The sequence below is a fragment of the Anarrhichthys ocellatus genome, unplaced genomic scaffold (assembly GCF_004355925.1).
Source record: "Anarrhichthys ocellatus isolate YVR2014 unplaced genomic scaffold, GSC_Weel_1.0 scaffold24, whole genome shotgun sequence".
Taxonomy (NCBI): Eukaryota; Metazoa; Chordata; class Actinopteri; order Perciformes; family Anarhichadidae; genus Anarrhichthys; species Anarrhichthys ocellatus.
Genome location: NW_022280054.1, coordinates 7,352,401 through 7,357,094, shown reverse-complemented (window position 1 = coordinate 7,357,094; position 4,694 = coordinate 7,352,401). Strand labels below are relative to the sequence as shown.

General features: G+C 44.7%; 1 protein-coding gene across 1 annotated transcript in view; it reads left to right on the top strand.

Moving 5' to 3' along the window:
• tiparp (TCDD-inducible poly(ADP-ribose) polymerase) overlaps positions 1-4,694 on the top strand; it is a 20,093-nt gene that overhangs the window by 3,460 nt on the left and 11,939 nt on the right. The gene's annotated exons all lie outside the window — the stretch shown is intronic.

Below are 4,694 nucleotides of genomic sequence, written 5' to 3'. Positions count from 1 at the left end.
CCCCCCCCCCCGCTCCAAAACTCACCCTGTGATTGGCCGGAGCTCCGTCCAACTTATGGCAGAAAGCTGTTAACTTCCATGACCCCCAGTTGCCTTGTGTGGTCACTGACACAGACGCACTTGGCAGCTTCTCATCTTCCCTCGGTCATAGACATGCACACTACTGTGTACACACACACACACACACACACACACACTGCTTGGCACACAGACGCTCACACGAATAGGCTGCACAGAGGAGCTCAGTGGCTTGCAGTGCTCACACGCACGCCTTTTTGTAGACAGAGATAAACCCTTTTTTCACTCTCTCACACACCCACACGCACATACACACATGCGAGCACTTGGCAAGCCCCAGTGGGGTGACATAAAGGAGCATGCACCGCTTCCTGTGAAACGGTACTGTATGCAGGCACATTCACACAGACACTCACGCACAAGGAGTATGTACACATGGCCGCTGTTCACCTCGCTCTGAGCACAGGTCGCTTATTGTTTGTTCTGTTTACTGAATCTGTTTCACCCCATGATGTCATGTTCATGAAAGATCCTGCCAGCAAACTGGTCTTTTTATGGGTCTGACATTTTGTTGCTCTGTACCGTTTCCACAATCACAGTTCGTTGAACTTGTCAAGTTGTTTTTTTTTTTTTTTTGTTCGGACCAACTTTCCAAAACCCAAGATATTCAGTTTACTATCGCATAAATAAAAAGAAGGAGCGAATCCTCCACAGTTGAGAAGCTGCAACTAGAGAATGTTTCCTATTTTTGTTTGAGAAATTACTTTTGGTTCATCGATTATCAAAATGAACCGACTCACTATTTCAGCCTGTTTGTTTTTTTTGTAACATTTACAGTTACAGACATCGTCAAGCAATTGAACTGTTATCCCAAAGTCAGCGCACACGCAGATAGTCATTGTTTAATTAAGGTGGAGTTGACACGTCTTTAAAGCAACTTAAGCTGTCGACGACCACGTTCAATCGATTTTATGTTCTCTTCAAGTGTGACCTCATAATGTAATCAGGGGATTTGAACAGTCTTTGTCATATTATCGTCTGAGTCGGGTTAAAAGTGCAGTCAGTGTAAAATAACTCAATGACACAGAATTATGCCATTATACCCTCAACCACGTCCACATCATCGGGTCTTTCATGATTAACGGAGCCCTTTGAGCGGCCGTGTGTGTTTGTCTTTGTTTATGTCTGTGTTGACACTACACACACACACGCACACACACATGGGTTTGTGTACAAAGATTTGTATGTGTTTGACTTGTTGACTCATGTTTTCAACTGAAACTCTATGCAAAGTGCATATTGCTCCACAAACAGGACATGCACCTGGTGGTGTCAACCCAAATTCTTCAGAGGCCCGTTTAGTGTGTCACACTCTCAGACATGCCCACCTGGCTCACTTGACTACACCTCCTCTAGATCATTTGACATATATTTGTTTGTTTGTTTTACTTTATATATGGATAAAAGTTTTGTCATGTGCACTGAACATTCTCCCCAACAACTTGTTTGTGGTCTGATTAGCACACAGGCTGTTACAGTTGTTTCTTTTGATTTTCTACATGATACATTTTACAGGTTGACTCTGACCCTAAAAACAGGTTTGACTGTATGAGAATGGTAGAGTGAGAACGTAACGCACAAATAACATTCGCACGTATGTAGGTTTTTTTTTAGTTTTTTTTTTTTTTTTTTTTAGTGGCCATGCATTCACATTCACAGTAAGAAAACACGGTCTAATTCCTGTTTTTAAAAAAAAAAAAGTGGTTTTAAGTGTTGTCTCCTCCTAATCCCATGTTTATTTACCCCACAGGTTAGCACTTAAAATAGACGGTTGAGCTGCCTCGGGTGTATGCGAACGTTGTGGAATTGGTATCTTGATGCTGGCTCAACTCAGTATTGGTTTGGGGCTCATGAGATCTGATCAGGTGATGAGAGGCAAACCGGAAAGTCAGTAAACTGCTCACACTGTTGTGGCTATTCAGCGCTCAGCTCAGTCATTTACATGACTGTGTGTGTGTGTGCTCTTTTGATACTGTTCTTTAGAGACGCAGTCCAGCCTGTCTTTTCATGCACGCAAGTACACACACACAGGGCATCACTGTGGTTACCACAGCCAAATGATAACATTGTTAGCGATCTAAAGAGCAGCAGATGACTTAACAAGCTTTACTGGCGGTATGGCAACACAGGCCTGTTTTTACCATCTGCCGTCTGTGAGTGTGAGGAAGAGAGGCAGTGGACAGAAAACGTACGAGCATTTTTGTGTGTCTGCGTCTGATTATGTCCTGTGCGGCCTATTGTAGCGTATGCGAGTGTGTGCGCTGAGCTGTTCCCGTGTGTGTGTGTGTGTGTGTGTATGATCCATAGCACAGGTTAATCCCATCCATATGATGAGCAGGAATTGAAGTCTGGCTAATCCGCCTTAGTCATGAACTCAGCAGTAAGGAGGAATGTCACAGTCATCGCTTCTAAAAGTTATACTGTGATAATCTTCGGCCGTACACTTGCTTGTTAGCAGATTTATGCTGCGCTGTAGTGTGTGTGTGTGTGTGTGTGTGTGTGTGTGTGTGTGTGTGATTTACAAGAAACCAGACATTCTCAACCAAATCTCCTATGAGGTCGTCAATTTCCTGTATTATCTATCGGAGACTTGGATAAAACGTTGCTCTGATTTTTACGTTACCATGAGGAAGCACATATTTTTCATACGTGTGTGTGAATGATTGAGAGAGACTCTTTTATAAGCCTGGCCTGTCATTAACTGCCATAAAGAGTTACGGAGCACTGAGGGCAGAGCGACCTGACACCATTTTGTGTGTGTGTGTTTATATCGCCGGGGATTCCATGTTACCTCATTGTGTCACGAATCAAAGAAAATCAAGGACGGTTGTGTCTATGAGAGCTTGTTTGCATGTGGTGATTGTGCGTGTGTGAAAAGAGTCAAGATAATCAGACTGAGTGTGTGTGTGAAAAGAGGCGGTGTCAAGATAATCAGAGTGTGTGTGTGTGTTGGGCTATAACGTGTCAGACAATCCATGCCATGAATCAGTCGGGCGAGGTCTGGGTGGCTCTGCCTCTTATTACTCAGTCTGCCTTCATCCTTCCATCTTTTTATTTTTTTATTTCCTCCCATCCGCTTCCTCCTATTTTCCTTACTGAATCCTTCGGCCTGTACGTTTCTTTGTCCCACCCCTCTTTTACTCCCTCTCTCTCTGTACCCATTTTTTCATTCCTCAATAGTCCCTCGGGGTCCTAAAGAGGTGTAAGAGATATGGAAATGTGTGCTTTGCCTCTGCACTCGAGCAGTATCCTCTTTTCTCCTTTTCAAGTGTCCCCAAGTATTTTTTTTTTAATGTCAAATTCAGTTATCCTCCCATCTCTTCGCTGGCGCTTTCACGCTTTGTACCTTCAGAAGAGTTGAAGGGTTAAAGGACTTAGAGAGAGGACAACCTGCACTGTTAGCTTAATGATGTGCGGTAGAGGACAGGTACACACTCTTAACAGGAACAATCCTGGAGGCGCAGGAGATGCCGGTGGACATTTGTTCCTGTTCTCTTTGTGTGACTCCATGTTGTTCACAGCCTTAAGAGCAACAACAAAAAAATCAAATGAAGCACATTTGAATAGATAACTGAGAAGTGAATAGCTCCGACATGAGGAAATAACACTTACCCATGACATCAAGGTTGTGTGAAGAAGACTTCGTCAGCAGATTTGGTTGACTGACTGACTTATCAAGGCGTGACTGGATGAAGTTTGAGCATGTGTACATGAGTCTGTCAAAAGAGTGCGTGTGTGCGTGTGTGTGCGTGTGCGTGTGCGTGTGCGTGTGTGTGCGTGTGCGTGCGTGCGCGAGCGAGCGAGCGAATGAGTGAGCTCTCATGTTGTATTTTTTTCTAGCCTGTGACGTTCACAATAGCAGGACTGATGCTGGTATGCGGGTCCTTGTGTGTGCAGCCGTGAGAAAGTTCAAAGGTGTGTGTGTGTGTGTGCTAAAGGCAGTGTGGGGGATTAACAGCCATTTTGACAGTGCTGTGCGTTCTCTTAACCTTTATTTATCCAGGGAAAGGTTCTGCTGAAACTACTTTTTCTTTTCTCCAGCAACACCCTGCTCCCATATCCAGCACTGATCCACACACCTGGGAGCTGCCCGCTACAGGAACAGAGCTGGCTTGGTGCATTTTTATTCCACGTCCTTGCTCCGGGGCCTTCTTCTTTCACCTTTACCAAACAAACACCCCTCCCTATTCAGCAGTTGGGTTTTCCGTTTCAACATCTTCAAAGTCTTTTCCCTGTAAAACTAAAACGCGCTGCTCTTTCAATTTGCGTTTCCTGTTGACTTTCGAGCATGTGCCTTTTGCACAAGCTGGAACAGCCCGACGTTCGCTCCTGAAAGTGTCGACCTTGCCAGAAGTGGGCGTGCCTTGCGACTCTTTCCAACTTTTGATTGGCCTCCTCTTTGAAAGCACTGAATCTCAGTGCACTTAATTTAACCGGCGGAATTTCATTTTTAGAACAGCACAAACTGGTCTGGGAGCGAGGGAGGGGAAAGGACTCGGTGAAAGGCTTTGAAAATCATTGACTGACCTTTCTGGAGAGCTGTCTTCTTCTCTGTGTGTGTGTGTGTGTGTGTGTGTGTGTGTGTGTGTGTGTGTGTGTGTGTGTGTGTGTGTGTG